Source organism: Pithys albifrons, chromosome 7, assembly GCF_047495875.1.
Source record: "Pithys albifrons albifrons isolate INPA30051 chromosome 7, PitAlb_v1, whole genome shotgun sequence".
Classification (NCBI taxonomy): Eukaryota; Metazoa; Chordata; class Aves; order Passeriformes; family Thamnophilidae; genus Pithys; species Pithys albifrons.
This window is the reverse complement of record NC_092464.1, coordinates 5,452,138-5,467,352: the sequence shown is the minus strand read 5'-3', so window position 1 is coordinate 5,467,352 and position 15,215 is coordinate 5,452,138. Positions and strand designations below refer to the sequence as shown.

The following is a 15,215-nucleotide window of genomic DNA, read 5'->3' as shown; positions in this document are numbered from 1 at the left end:
GGGTCTGCATCCCTCTGCCCGGCCCCCTCCTCCCGCCCCGCCGGGGAGGAGCCGTCCTGCCTCCCGCTCCCGTGTCCGCCCCCGCCGCATCCCCGTGGGAAGGGCAGGTCCTGTCGCGCATCGGGATATGAGAGAGATCGCTGCTTTCGGTCCGGGGTCCCAGCGCTTTTACTCTCACCAGAGCCCTGCCCTGGCCGGGAACACTTATGGCTGAATGTGTGGGTTAGTTTACCTCGAAAATCTCATTATCTTGCACACATCAGCATCACGAGGTTGTAGACAAGTGTGGTTGGTCTCTTCTCCCAGGCGATAGGACAAGAGGGCACAGTCCTAAGCTGCGCCAGGGAAGGTTTAGGTTGGACATCAGGAAGAAGTTCTTTACAGAAAGAGTGATTGGGCATTGGAATGGGCTGCCAGGGAGGTGATGCAGTCACCATCCCTGGAGGTGTTTAAGAATAGACTGGATGTGGCACTCAGTGCCGTGGTCTGGTTGACAAGGTGGTTTTGGGTCACAGGTTGGACTTGAGATCTCAGAGGTCTTTTCCAGCCTAGTTGATGCTGTGATTCTGTGATGAGGGCAGCACTTCACACCTCGCTGCAACGTGGCCCCATTTGTACTGAGACTCAGCCATGATGCCACTGACCCTCTGCAAGGGGCAGCACTCACCCAGCTCTGACAGTGTCGATTACTGTTCATCCTTTAAATGCCAAGGCTGCAATGAGATGGCCAGTACCACAGGAACCAGCTTTGCAGAGAGCTCGTCACCTGCTGACCATACATTAGCAATAATTAATGTATTTACTTCTCACCACTGAGAGAAGTGGCTGAAATGAAAAGGCTTTGTCTCATCCTATAGTTTCCTTAAGATGACATTGGACATTAGTGATCACACATCCCTTACTCACTGAACTGTCCCTCGGGAACCTTTTTTTTTCATTCAACTACTCTCATAAGAGGAAACCAAACACAGGAACAGGCTGCCCCAGGAAGTGAAGTCACCATCCCTGCAGGGGTTTAACAGACATGTAAATGTGGTGCTTAGGGACACAGCTTAGTGGTGGATGTGGCAGTGCTGGATTAATGGTTGGACTTCTGACCTTCGAGGTCTTTTCCTGTCTAAAGGATTCTATGATTGTATGAAATGCTGTCTCAGGGGTCTATAGCCACATGCTCCCCTTGTGTAACTCCACTGATTCTCCTGACGTGAGAAAATGGAGAAGGGGGTTAACATGTTGGAGCAAGGAGCTGGTGATGACTGAGGATCCAGATTTACAGAAATTAATTGCTGCAGCTTACTTAGGTACCTGAATTGCTGAAGTGGAGCTTTTGGTGGAGACACGTGGACTCTTAGATGCTCACCAGAAATGCAATGTGGCACCCAGGGGGTCCTGTGAAGTTCTGGCTTCACTTCTATCTTCTCCAAACCAGCAGGTCCTCTGCACGCAATCTGCACTCGCTGGCTGTGGGAAGTGATGCTGACTCCCTGTGTAACCCACATGACACATCATCTCCTGATTCCTTTTCTGTGCACCAAGGGCTCCTTTTCCTGGCTCAGCAGCTGCAGCCCACTAAGAACCAGTGAGTCATCCCAGAGGTCTCATGTTTGGTAAAAGAAAAGTAGAGCCAAAATTTTGGGCTCACAGCCAGGGAAAACATTGTTTGTCAGCTTGCAGTGCTTAGAAGACAACATATCTCTTTATCATATCAGAAATATTGAAAAAACCCAGTTTATAAATCTTCCCTGCCTCTGCCTTCATTCGGATAAGGACAAACAGTGCATTTGGCTTTGCTTTTGTTTGCAGTCAGACTTCCCCCCTGGTGTCTTGGTTGAAATTAAGCTGGGCCAAGTCTGGCAGTGATGACATCCTCTTACAGCTTACTCAGAGCTGCTAGACAGCCACCCACTTCAAGAGGCCTCATTTAATGGGTGTGCAAGAGAGAGGTGCCCTGCTGCCTGCAAAAAGGGTATTTCCCATTGGCAAGGAAGGCTGGTTTCCATTAAACACAAACCCCTGCACCATAAATAAAGAGAAGATTTGAAACTCTTAATATGCCAGTGAAGAAACAGAAGTGGTTTTCAAAGCAAGTGAAGTCTGTCAGCTTTTGATTTGTATAGATATAAAGGTTGTGAGGTGTCCAGTACCACGGCAGACTCTGCACCAACATGGCTGTTAAATGTGGCCATCCAGACAGCAAGAGAGGTCAGGAAAAACCCATGTCCATATGGGATGGAGTTTGCTCAGGCCCAGAACCCAGAGCTTACACCTGACACTGTACCCTTTCTACCACATGGCTGGAGATTTGGTTTATTTCCTTTACACTCCTGTAGGAGAGTACAGATCCTGTTCCACACTTGAGCCAGTGCTTTTTATGACAGTGCCAATCACATTCACTCGGTATTCTGCCCTGATAAAAAAGGATAGTTTTTTACTTACACAGCAGATTCTCTTTTTATTCTGCAAGCATATATGTCCAGTCCCCGCTTCTCTGAGACCTTATGAAATCATCCTCTGAAAATAAGTGCAACAGGGGTGTTTAGGAAAAGCTGTGTGGGCAGGAGTACTTTGTTCTAAAATTAGAAACCAGGAGACCTGGCACTGTGAACTGCAGGCTCTCCAGTCTCCTTGCCTGGATTTTCCATTCAGATGAACATAGTCAATGAGAACAAAAGCTTTCTTTTTTTACCCACTGGCACCTGTCTCTTTACTCCAGGATAGCATTCCAGCTTTCCATTCTTCATTTGGGAAGCAGAAAGCTTTGCCTGCTTGAAATACCAGCAATCTCTATGCCAGTATGAGGGGAACAAACTTTCCACCATCATTTTCATTCTTCTACGTATCCTCCAAGAACCAGTTTCCTTCCTGGAGCCCTGAAGTTAGGGCTACGGTTCATAGGACCTGGGGGGTGGACTGTGAACTTTGATGAAGTTACACAGGGTATCTGTAATAAAAGAATTGGATATTCATGGACTACCCAGACCTCGGAAAAAACTAGGGACCAGGCTAGACATTATCTAGCAATTGCTTCTTGCAATATGAGCAGCAGCACATTAGCCCTTTGCTTTTCAGAGACAAACTCATGGGGTATCAGGTCTTGGACAGACCACAAGTCTCAAGTCAATAATCACCTAGTGATATTTTTTCCCTTGCTGCTTTGGGTGTCCGTTCTCACTCATTAAAGACATTTATCATCTCTTATTTCTAGTGTTGAATGTTACAATTAGAACTCTCTTCTGTCCTGTCCTGTCCTGTCCTGTCCTGTCCTGTCCTATCCTCTCCTTGAAGTTTTGATGGTGTCAAAGGCTCACACTTGATGACCTTCCCCCAGGACAATAAAGTTTTTGTCTGCTGGACTGTTTGCCTCCAGCACTGCTGTGTCATCACATCTCTGACGAAGGTCTTTCACTGTGTCATCCATCAAGGTCCATGTTCACAAACACCTGCCCAATGTTATTCACATGCATACCACCATCTTCATTCAGATGGTGTTTCACCTGTCTGAAGTAACAAATTTGCCTGAATAATTTCCTCTTTCATTTTGGAAGCAAATCCCAACTGTTGCTTTCTCTGCGAGAATGACGCTTTTACACTTCATTTGTCACGCATGAGAAGTTTGACATGATTATTTGATGTTTTACTGAGCCTCCCTCTGAGCCCTTCACAGAATCTTGAATCATGTCATCATTAGCTGTTTTCATAAAAGCACAAAACATCCAGGATCAACACATAGTGCAGCGCTGCTCAGAGACAGACCAGTGATTCTGTTACCAGTCCTGCTGCATCCAAGCGTGCACTCTAATGGCTCTTTGACTGTGACAGGTCCAGCTTGAGTAGCATGTTAAATCCAGACCCCCAGCACCAAACACCTCTGTCTTTTCATGCATATCTGATACCCACCTAGATCTATCTTTCAGCTTTTTGAACAATTGGTAACAATGACAACCTGTCTTTAATGCCAAGATCCCCCATTCCAGAGAGGATGCTTTGATGTTTTGACTGCAAACAACTTGGCACTCTTTTTTCTGGTGGAAGTAGAAGGACATAGCCCCACTCCAAGAGTCCAGTTCACTGTCTGCAGAAATACAGCCCCTCTTTTTACAGGTCAGAGACTTTTCCCTGGTGTTATTTGTCATGCCTTCTGGTCTGGAGGAGTCTTGCCATCAGTTACTGAGCAGGGAACATCTGGCCTTGGTTCTGCTATGATCGTCCTTGTAGGAAAACATACAGACCGATTGCTCTTTGTAGTTCAGCTTGTGACCACTATTCATTAAATCTGTCATTTCCTCTTCTGCCTTTCAGCGGTATTTCCTCCATCAGGAACCTAATGACCTTCTGCAAGCTCTCATCCACCTACAATTACTGGACCTGCCTAAGCTTTGCCAAGTGGCTTAAACACAGTTTAGTTTCTAGTGTCAGCTACTGCTTATGGCTGTTTTGCAGTTATGCAACACACTCTCACCTGACTTATACCCTCAAAATACTAGAAAAAAAATCTACTCAAGTAAGGGATCCAACATATACAACTTCAACTGAAGTAGCTTAATGTCAGTTAAGTGTACTCACATCCTTGGCTGATGTAATTCAACAGAGCTAACCAAAGATTTACTTCAACTCTCAGTTGACTAAAAATCTCTATTCAAGAGGCTTTTAAAGCAAAAAAAGAAATTGTGGTTTTGTGGTCACAACTAGACCTGGGAACTTCATGTCTGTGTTGTGTTGTGCTCTGTGCTTCTCCCTGTGTACTTGGAATGGATCATTTCAACCCTTTACCTACAGCAGAATTTCTTACGCTGTAAAATGAACATAACATCACTTCCCCATTGCACAGGACATTTTGACTGCCTTTATATTAGAGACCCATCTCTAACAATGCAAATAAAATCACAGAATATTCTAGAAAATAATATTTATAGAAGGATATAGTCAAACCATCTTAGATATTTAAAAACACAGATCCAAATGTTACTGTCCACTGGGTTAAAGCAAAAGTTACGAGGCTATTTCTGATAGGCTGTGACACAAGGACAAGGACTGTAACCAAGGTGAGTCTTGGTGTCTGCTCAGCTCAAAGGCATGTCTAGAGCAGGTATAGGCACTGTCTGGGACAGAGGAAGCTCTTAGAGTCCTGCCATGGATGCTGAGGAACAGCTGTCCTAAACATCATTTTATTCTTCGCATTCCCACTGGATAAGAGGTTGTTTCATGTTGTGTTTTCTCTTAAGGAAGCAGAAGTTTAATAGGCAGTGTTTCTGGGAATCACATAAACACTTTTTCTGGGTAATGATTATCAGAAGGAAGTGCCTTTATAAGGGGCCACCTGTATAGGTTTGACATCTACCAGAATCTTCTCTTGCAGGCAAACCCCAAGGTCATCAAGGTCCTGCAGCCACCTCCTCCTTTCCCTGCAGAAAGTGAGGTCCTTTGCTGGAGACAGGAAGAACCAGCATTGACCAAGGATGTGAAACACTGGCCTGCAGGTTCAGAGAGCTTAGTGCTGCTCCTGCAGGAGACACTGGTGTCATGCTTTGGCCACGTGTTGCCAAGGAGAATGGACACCAAAAAAGTTGAGAAAAAACCCTTCACTTTCTCCACTCCGCCCCAGTTTGTATTTACTGTAGTCCCTACCAAACTATACCTAAAATAGCTTTTGTCTGATGCTATTTAGCCATTTAGGTCGGATCTACCAGCTGCATGAACTTGCCCCTATTGTACTATTGCACTTGGACTGTTGCCATCCTCCCCCCATGGGTTTTCTACAGATCTATATTTCAAAGTTATGGCTCTTGCAAAGCTCTGCTGTGTGAGTTCAGACAAGCTAAAAAAAATTAGTCATGTTTCCTCTGGTCCTGCTGCTTTACTAGGCTTCCTATTTGCAATCAAATTATTTTTAATTTTGACCGTGTTCCCATTGTTTGCCAGGAAGATAATCATCTTATCTCGCCGCCGGGATATTTCTCTCCTTTCTCATGTAGTTTCAGATGGATTAAATAAATACCCCTTACACAAAGCACACCAAGCTGGGCAAAAGGGCATTTCACCATTGCTGGCTGACCTGAAATTTAGGATATGTGTCTTTTTTGGAAAAAATAAAAGTTTGGAAGGACACAGACATGCCATAATAGCAGCTGTAGTAATTGTACACACTCAGTTAATTTTTATCCATCTCAGCTTTGTGGAAAAGTGTGGTGAAGTAAAAATTTGATCAGTGACACTGGTTTGGCTTTCCAGTGCCAAGAAGGGCCATGGACACAGTCAGTCAAGGGTTTGGTAAGCAAAAAGCCAAAAAATGTCTGAGTGGTCCTGTGGGACCCTTCTGCTTCTTCTTCCCAGGTGACACTGTATTATGTCTGTGTAGGGAACAGGGGATCCCCCTCTGTGCCAACCACCCAATGAGAAAGCTTTTCACAGGACTATCCATGGATGCTCTACATGTCTGGGATGGCATCAAAGGGACTGAAATGGAAGGTCACTTTGCTGCATTTTGAGGTCTGAGTTTGGGTCCTTTTCCAGGGAAGGATCTCTGCACAGCAAAGGGGAGCAGTGAGGCTGCCAGCTCGGAGTAAACCAAGTGGGGAAGGACAGGCACCCTCAGACCTTCCTGGTGTTTCCAGCATCCCCTCTGTGGAGGAACTGCCGTGTAAACACACAAACAACAGCAGCCCAATGGAAAGTTGTACAGACAACACCAAACTGCTCTGTTTTGTGTTTTGCAACCTTCACCCACATACACTTTCCTACTGCTGGATGCTGAGTGGTTTTACCTCCAGCTTCCCTAATTACCGGAGCGCCGCTGCTTGTATTTTACCACAGATGAGGAAATGAGGACATATGGCTTTTGTGATAAGAGATTGATGTGAGCTGTCTGTGCAGCAGTGCTGCAACTTTCTATACAGGTCCATTTATAAAACAAAACATGTGTAAACAGTCAGGTTTTGATTGTTTCAGTGATTTCTTCCCCCTCGTGACAGAGGTAAAGATAAAACTGGAGGTTTCCACTTGATGCACGCAGATAACTCTATGGCCAATCAGAGAGATTCCAGCTGTGGTACATGGCTCTCTACTTCCTTTGATTTCTGTCACCTAAAATCCAGTTCCATGTGGGTGAGTGGGGAAGAATACGAGGTAACTTGAGCTTGATGGCTGCTCATACACTTACAGCTGTAGGAGTACAAATATTCCTGCAGGGTTCTGGTAGGAGCTCCTTCCTTAAGAGTACATTAAGGAGTGCAAAATACAAATTGAAATGGCAGCCAAAATCCAGTGATTATATTGGGTGGCTTTGACTATACCCCTGTGGATTGGTTATCTTTCAAATCAGGAGAGGGATGAGATAAATAGGGTCATATTCTCAAGGAACAAAATCCTGTTATCATTGGGAGCAAAGAACAGGCCAGGCTGGATACACACACCTAAACCCGTGTCTGGGCCATGCTCTTTTAGTCCTTCTCTTATCCCTTACACTCCAGTTATGGTTTAAGCTAGAAAAACAAGAAAAGCAAGCTGCAGGCTAGAGAATATTGGTTCTTTTCAGGAAATGTCTTGAGATTTTCTCCAAATTTTCTGGGAGGGTGAGATGGAAACACAGAATGTCCCCTGCAATTTTTTGCTTTCTTGCAGTTTCAGCATGAGAACAATATTTCTAGTACACTTTTCCACAATATTCAGGTGCTGGATGAGCCAATAAATATTCTGGGATGGTTCTGACCTTACTTGAGAAAGCTTAAACTGGGCCTGTTTGCAGACAGGTAGTATAACTCTCCAGGGCTTCCAGCTTCACAGTTTTCAGCAGGGTGATATGGAGTCACCTTGCAAATTCTATTTGGTTGACACAAGTTCTAAGCACACATGAAAAAGCTCCACAGAGAAATGCCCTCCAGCAACATTTCTTTAAAAACCCACCCAGAAATCAGAGCCTCTTCAGTTTCACTCTGTCCTTTTTGGACATGTTTTCCCTCTGTTTGGGCAGAGAAGGTGAGTCATGGAACAAAGACGGTGTGGAAATTTACATCCAGCTATGAAAGTGCATGTTATGACTACCATGAAAAAAAATCATGCACACAACTCAATCTCAGTGTAAGTTACACCCAGCTTGGAAGAAACATGAGTTGAAACCTGTTTCTTTTTGGTTGATGGACACTGCTGGCTGCTGCAAGCTGCTTCCTCTGTATGTCACTCTCAGCCTTCAGCCTTTGTTTTGTAAGATCTGAAAAATCTCTCCAGTCAGCTGCCTAGGACGAGGTGGATGGACACCAAAACTGCCTCAGAGAGGGCTGAGGGTCACCCCTTTGCTCTGACCCCTTCACAGAACAACTTCCTAACCCCTCAAGGTGGGGTGTTGCAGTACCCCCAGCTGTCTGATGGGTGGCAGTGCATGGAGATTGCCTCCCTGCTCTTGGGTCTTCGTGCTCTGAACTCTCTCCTCCAGGACTACACATTTTATCTTTAAGTGCAGGACTCACCTTTGCCTTTAAAAATACAGTGTCTGCTGCTGCCACCTATCTTCTGTGCTGGAGTGGATACAAGAAATATTCCATACATTGAGTCAGGAGAGAGCCCAGGATTTCCTCCTCATGCCAAGAGCTATAAACCCAAGCTATAAACCACAAGGTTAATTTGTTGTGTGGGCAGAAGGCTTTATCTGCTGTTTATAAGAAAGCATTTCCAGCCATTGAAGAGGAACCCATCGAGAGATCACTCTTGGTCCTGCCTGGCTGTGAGGGCTTTCACACAGCAGATCCCAATATCTGCCCTGCAGAGCAGAGGGTCATAGCCAGGGAGATTTCATGTAACAGGAGAGGCAGAGAAAGGTGTTTGGGAAATGTGTGGCCTCACAGCAGTAGGGATCTGAACCTGACTCTCACACTTCTCAACTGCTTCAGGACATGGTGGTTATGAAACGGGAGAGGTAGAGATGAAATGCTATCCCCAAATGTTTGTCCCCAGCAAACCGCTGCTTTCCTTCAGGCACGTTCTTGGAGGAGCACAAAACCCTTAGGAATATTGGCATGTGTGGTTTGTGCCAGGTTTTATCTATCAGGCAGTCTCCAGATCACTCAGCATTGCAGCAGACAGAACACATGGGAAACGACTAAGTGAAGTAAGTGTGGCTTTTCTATGGGTACTAACATTAAGAGAGACACAAGACAGCTCTAATCCTCTTTTCCCACCTGCTTTTCCACAGCAAACAGCAGACCTCAATTAATTCAGGGTGAGGAAGAGCTGCAGCTGCCACAGATCTGCCAAGCCCAGGCGCTGCCATGCAGAGGTTTCAGCATCACAGACTTGTGTCTATGTGCTGACATCCCACCCAGGCCCATCAGCAGCTCCAGCCTTCAGCTGAGAAGCAGCACACAACCCTAAGTAATTGGTTTCTTTTCTTTATACCGAGACGGCACCATCCCTGTCCATTTTGCAAACTAAGTATAGGACTGATTTCACACACCACACACAGCCACCTTGATGGCAGAGAAAGCCTGGCAACATCTCACAGCACACAACAGCTTTCTGCTGCTGTCCAGGGCAGGAAGCAAGAAAGGATATTATACCAAACAGAAGCCATGGGAGAATTTCAGGTTAGATGGAGCACACTTAGTCACAGAAGAATTGGGTCAGTGCCATGGGACCTGTGTTCACTTCCTGCAGGAACCCTAACATAGCCCAAAATAGCACCAGTTAAGCAAAAGCCAAATATCTGCCCCCTTTTCTCCCCACAGCAAATACTAATGCTTACGTCATTAAAGGAGAAGCATAAATAGAACAGCCTGAGGCTGTGATTTGCAAAGTTCTTGTTCTGTGGATGAACCATCAGCTTTTCTTATAGCTCACTATTGTGCCATCAAACTTTTCACTGAAGATATTATCAAGGTGATATAGGCCTTCATATCCACCCAACATTTATACCAGTCAACTAAGAAGAATCAGAGCACACATCTCCAGGTTTTATGTGAGACCTGCTTTCTGTCTCGACAACTGGCAAGTGCACCAGCACACCATGCACCAAGGAATGTTTCCTAATGGCAGTTTGGACACTGTTTTGGAAAAGAAGGGAGAGTTTGGCTCCATGGGTAAAAGGTGTGCCACACCTGTTGTCCTCAGGGATAGAGAACAACCCACATCTGTTTTATTTCACTGTACAGAGCCACTACAACCACTGCCTGCAACACACAGGTTACCACTGCTCTCCACTGTGCAGTCTCAACCAGGTGTTCACCTCTCCCCAGAAACATGCAGAAGGCTGTCAGCCAGCATTTAAGGAGAACACCTGAAACTATGCACAGAGCCACACACCTCTGTCCATCCTTTGCCAGGCTTTGTAAATGGTTTCAAGAGCAATTCGAGTAGGTAGAATGTGGGGGCAGATCCATAGCACGCCCATCAGCAGAGAGCTGTTGACATCAGTGGAAAGAGTCTTTACATACATGATGATCCTTATATTGTTCGGGAACACCCTAGAACTGAAATCCCTGTAGTGGGATACCTGGGGCACCAAACACGCTCAGAAAAGAGATGCTGCTTGGAAGGATTGCAGCTTTCAGCAGTAATTGTGTGTGCCTAACCAATTCCCATTAAAACCAGGTGGTTTTAAAGGAGCTGCTTGTTGCTCAGTGCCTTATAATACTTGAACCTGAGGTCCTGGGGTCCAGTGCCTGGTTCCCAAGGTAAACACATGTGATTTATTTCAGAAAGGCATCTGCAGCACAGGAATTCATTACATACATACCCAATGGGCAGGAGCCAACATTTCAAATGTGCCAAGTTACCAGAATTTTATTAAAAGCTGCTAAGAGTTAGAGGGAAGGTGCAGAGAAAAGCAACTCTTTCCCAAAGCCAGGTGGCTTAGGGTAGACTTATGCTGCTTCCCAAACAGATGAGGCAAGCTGGAGTCAGAGGTTCCTTCCAGCAACAGCTCAGTCCCCCTGGATGTCTCTCCATAAGCTGCACAAATATTCTGGGGAGGGGGAGGGAGAGAGAAGAGAGTGAAACCTATTCAATTACATCAAGATCACGACTGGCCCCAGTAAAATCATTTATGGAGTGAGGGAACCCGGAGCGGTTTGGGCTGGAGCCATCTGCAGTTATTTGGTATATACAGAATCCGTTTCTATGGATTTTATTAATAGGTCACGCGATTGTATACGAGAATGTGAGATCTGAATCTCTCAGGAGGGGTCCCTGGTTGGGGTTGCTATTGCCTTTATAGGCAATGGCTCAAACTTTCTTGCAGCAGCAACTCCTTAAAAACTTGAGGGGAACAGGGCTGGTTTTAGGATCCAGCCCATTATTTTATCTCCCCCACCAAAATCTTGAATTGACTTTGTTCCTCTTCCTCATTTACTAAATGGGGAAACAAGGAAATAATCAGAGAAATATTCTTACTTACTTTTTCCATTGTCTGCATGAATTTTCTTTCCCAGCAGTCTGAGGGGTATCTGGTACGTAACTCAGCTCCCACTTCAATCTGTTTTTCAGGCTCTTGCTGGCTGTTTTTTAGGAGTGAATTTTGCTTCTATGCCACTGTTGGCTCTCACCATATGGAGAGTAGAGCCCAAAGGGATTTAGACACACAACAGAGGCTTGGGACAGGTGGGTGTAAATCGAAACAGCCCAGAGGCTTCTCTGCCTCCCTGGAATGCTTCCCAAGGAGCCCTGAGGTGTTCTGGAGAGCAAGCTGTGACATGGGAACAGCCAAAAGCCCCTGTCCTTTGGTCTTCACTATTACTCGATTTTGCTCCAATTACTCCTAGAAGAGACAAAACCAAACCAAGACATCAGAGAGCAATTCCTTCACATCCTGGCTGCATGGAGAAGGCTGGGCCCTGCAGAAAGCCACAGTGCTGCAGTAAGGCTGCACCAGCTTCACCAACACCCCAGCTGATGAAGCCCCATCCCTCAGTCACGGGGTTTCAGTGCTGTTTCTCATCATCTCCTAGTGTTTCATGTTGGCACTGTGTGGGGCAGCTCGCTCTTTCAGGAGGTCCCTGAGACTCTCAGCTGAAGCACAGAGGTTACATTCCCATCCTTTTTGGAAGCAAAGCCAAAGGATCCCATGCGGTGTCTCATCAGACCTGCAGGGCCAAGGGAAGCCCCAGCGGGAGGCTGCAGGATGGGGCATCACCCGGGGGGTCGGAACTGCCTCGGGAGTCGGAGATGCCCCACAAGTCTCACCGCGGCTGATGCGACCTGGAGGGCCGGGAAGCTCCACCGGGACCGAACGGGGCTGCGGGACAGGGCATCATCCGGGCTGCGAGTCCGCCCGGGGACTGAAGCCACCCCAAGGGTCGGAGCCGCCCCGAAGGTCGAAGCCACCCCGAGGGTCAGAGCTGTCTCAAGGGTCAGTGCCGCCCCGGGGTCCGGAGCTAACCCGAGGTCGGAGCTGCCTCGGGGTTTGGAGCCACCCTAGATCCGGAACTACCCCGACGATCGGAGCTGCCCTGAGGGTCGGAGTCGCCCCGGGGGTCGGAGCCGTCCCAGGGTCCAAAGCTACCCCGAGGGTCAGAAAGGCCCCAGGATCCGGAGCTACCCCGAAGGTCGGAGCCACCTTGGAGTCCGGAACTACCCCGAGGGTCGGAGTTGTCCCAAGGGTCAGAGCTGCCTTGGCGGTCGGAGCTGTCCCAAGGGTCGGAGCTGTCCCAAGGGTCGGAGCCACCCCGGGGTCCAGAACTACCCCGACGGTCGGAGTTGCCCCGAGGGTCGAAGCCCCCCCACTCCATCCCCCCACCCCGATGTTGCCCCCAGTGCCGGGGCCCTGCCCGGCCCCCGCGGTTGCCCCGCTCCGCCAGCGGCGGCGGGGCCAGTCCGCCCCCCGTGCCCATCCTCCTCCCATTGGCCGCGGCCGCTCCGCGCGTCACCGCTTCCTCCCGCTTTTGTGCGCCGCCCCAGCCGGGCTCCAGCCGAGCGCAGCCGAGCTGAGCTGAGCAGTTCTGAGCCGAGCCAGGCGCCGGTTCCCAAGGCGGTGACACCAGCCCCAAGTGTACGGGCATGGACCTCCGCGGGTGACCCCGCCGCCGCACCAGTGAGTCCGTCCGCATCCCCCTTTCCGCCGGGTCCCTGCTCCCTCCTGCCCAGAGAGTTTCGGTTGTAATTATTTTACTGTCTGCAGTGGTCACCGGGAGCTTTTGCAGCCTGGTCTGGCTTCCCTGGCTTTTTCTTCCTTCCTTTCTAGTCTCCCAAGTGAAGTGCTGGGTTTGGAGAGCCGAGTGGGGCGCGCAGGGGCTGGAGCTGCTCCACAAGAGGAGGGCGCCGGGAGCAGTGTCTGTGGGTGAGGATTGAAGGATTGAGGGCTTGACCTTCCCTGGGGCTCCCCGCACACCCCCGCCTTGTGCTGGTGCGCTCGGGTCACTGTTTTTCCCAGGTTGTTGCCTGGGAGCCCGTCCCGGCTGCAGCTGCTGATAGCGAGTGCCGGGGTTAGATCCCGGTACGCCTTCCCGGGATGCATTTATCTTTGGACCCAGCGGTTTCTGGCTGTGTTCTCTTGGGTCCCGCGTCCATGGAAAGCGTCGCGTCCACACCAAGAAGGTGCGGGGGTACCCGGCCTGCGCTCACTGTCCGACAGAGCTCTCCCTGCACCTACTGCCCGTAGCGGTGAGGATGCGATAAGGAGGAGGAGGAAGGCTCTGGGGCGAACACGGACCCCTGTGGGCGAGGGAAGCCCGTACCCGCTCGGTGCGAGTGGGCAGCGGACTGGAAAGCTGGATTTCTACCTGGATGCAGCGAGCCGCTGTCGTGGGGAGCTGTGCCACAACTCGGGAGGATGCTCTGGGAGGATTTGCTCAGCTTGCAAAGCGGCATCTCCCTCGGCTGCTGCTTTTATTCTGCTCTTCAATTCCTGTTTTGTTATCCGATAGTTTTTGGAAGCAGACCTGCTTCTGGTTCGATGCACAATCTGCATGTGTTGCTGGTGCATGAACCAAAAACACAGGGCTCACCTGGGATTTGGAGAATTGGGATTTGTGCAGGGATTAAATGATTCCTGAGATTTCCAGGGTCAAGATTTTTCACTTCTTTGGCGAGAGTGAGTGGTTTCGGGGAATTTTTTTTCGGTGCCACCTTATGAATTTATTTCCAGTCCAGTATTTGCAGTTTGATGTAGCTCCGTGGAGGATTTTTGCATGGAGTGCAGTTATTGGAAGCAGTTCTTCAGGTGTGCATGAGATCAGTTCAATTTAGGGGCTTGCTCGTGACTACCTGTGTCTTGTATCAGATGGTCCAGTTTCCCGAACCCCTAATTTGACATTAATTATAAACAGGGTTTCAAGTTTTCCCGGGGCTCCTGCAGATCAGAGCAGACCTCCATGGCTGGGCACAGCCTTTGCCCTGGGAAGGTTTTGCAGCTTGTAAAAGCTCCTCTGTTGGAGGCAGGACGTGAGGCTGGATGGGCTGCCAGCCCGGTGGGATGTGGACTTAAAGGATCTTTTATACCTTCCTTCTGTGAATGGGTTTTGGTGCTGCAGTTTTTTCCATGGGTCCTTAATCTCCATCAGAAACCCACAGCTCTGCCCTGTCAACGTTTGCTGATGGGTGATGCATTTCTTTTTTTTGGAGGCTGTTAGAGCCTATGAGGGAAGTGTGCTCATGCAGAGAGATGTAGTCTGGATGTTCATCCAGACGAAGCGACTCCGACATGAAGAGCCAGCGATTGCAGCAGCCAGAGAAGCGGCTCCATCCTTCCTGAAATGTTCCTGTTGCTTTATGATGCTTCGTGATTTCAGCCTGCAGCCTGGACTTGATGCTTTCTGAATTTTCCCATTGGGAAGATGCCGGCGAGGATCACACGGTGTGTCTGGCTCCCTGGCAGAGCCGTGGGATGGAGTGTGTTGCTGCAGCATGGAAAGTGATGTGCTTCCAGCCCTGCTCTCCCCAGATGGACGTGGGAACGAGTCAGAAAGCTGGCAGGATCTTCTGTTCTGGTGGATCTGGCTCTGCCGTTGAAGACCTGCTGGTCGAGGCTGGAGGGAAGTGAGTCAGGGTTTGCTGTTAGAAGGGCTTTCTTTTATTAGCCTGCTCAGGGAGCACAGCCTTGGCTTTGGAGTGTACAAGCCTATCTACACGTAGAAGAAAAGAGGGACTGATTTCTCTGAATGTACTTTGGGCCTCCTGATTGAGGGGATCATCCAAAAGAAGAGGGGGATAAAAAAAGAGATATTCAATTGCAGTTCAGCCTGTGCAGTTCATATGGCTTAAGGAAACGCAGCTTCTCTCTCTACAGATCTCTGGAC

At 48.4% G+C, this 15,215-nt stretch overlaps 1 protein-coding gene and 1 long non-coding RNA gene across 3 annotated transcripts in view; one reads left to right on the top strand and one right to left on the bottom strand.

The window, feature by feature from the left end:
* Positions 1 to 10,650: 10,650 nt before the first annotated feature.
* On the bottom strand, positions 10,651 to 12,681 carry LOC139674101 (uncharacterized). Its single transcript, XR_011698274.1, has 3 exons — positions 12,539 to 12,681; positions 11,381 to 11,740; positions 10,651 to 10,948 (listed from the first exon to the last, which is right to left on the bottom strand). It is a non-coding gene; the product is annotated as an uncharacterized lncRNA (long non-coding RNA).
* Positions 12,682 to 12,876: 195 nt separating this feature from the next.
* The window catches only part of LOC139674019 (mitogen-activated protein kinase kinase kinase 3-like), an 80,194-nt gene continuing 77,855 nt past the window's right edge, over positions 12,877 to 15,215 (top strand). For both annotated transcript variants that reach the window (XM_071560099.1, XM_071560098.1), the window contains exon 1: positions 12,877 to 13,012. The gene's annotated coding sequence lies outside the window, so the exon portion shown is untranslated. The remainder of the gene's footprint in view (positions 13,013 to 15,215) is intronic.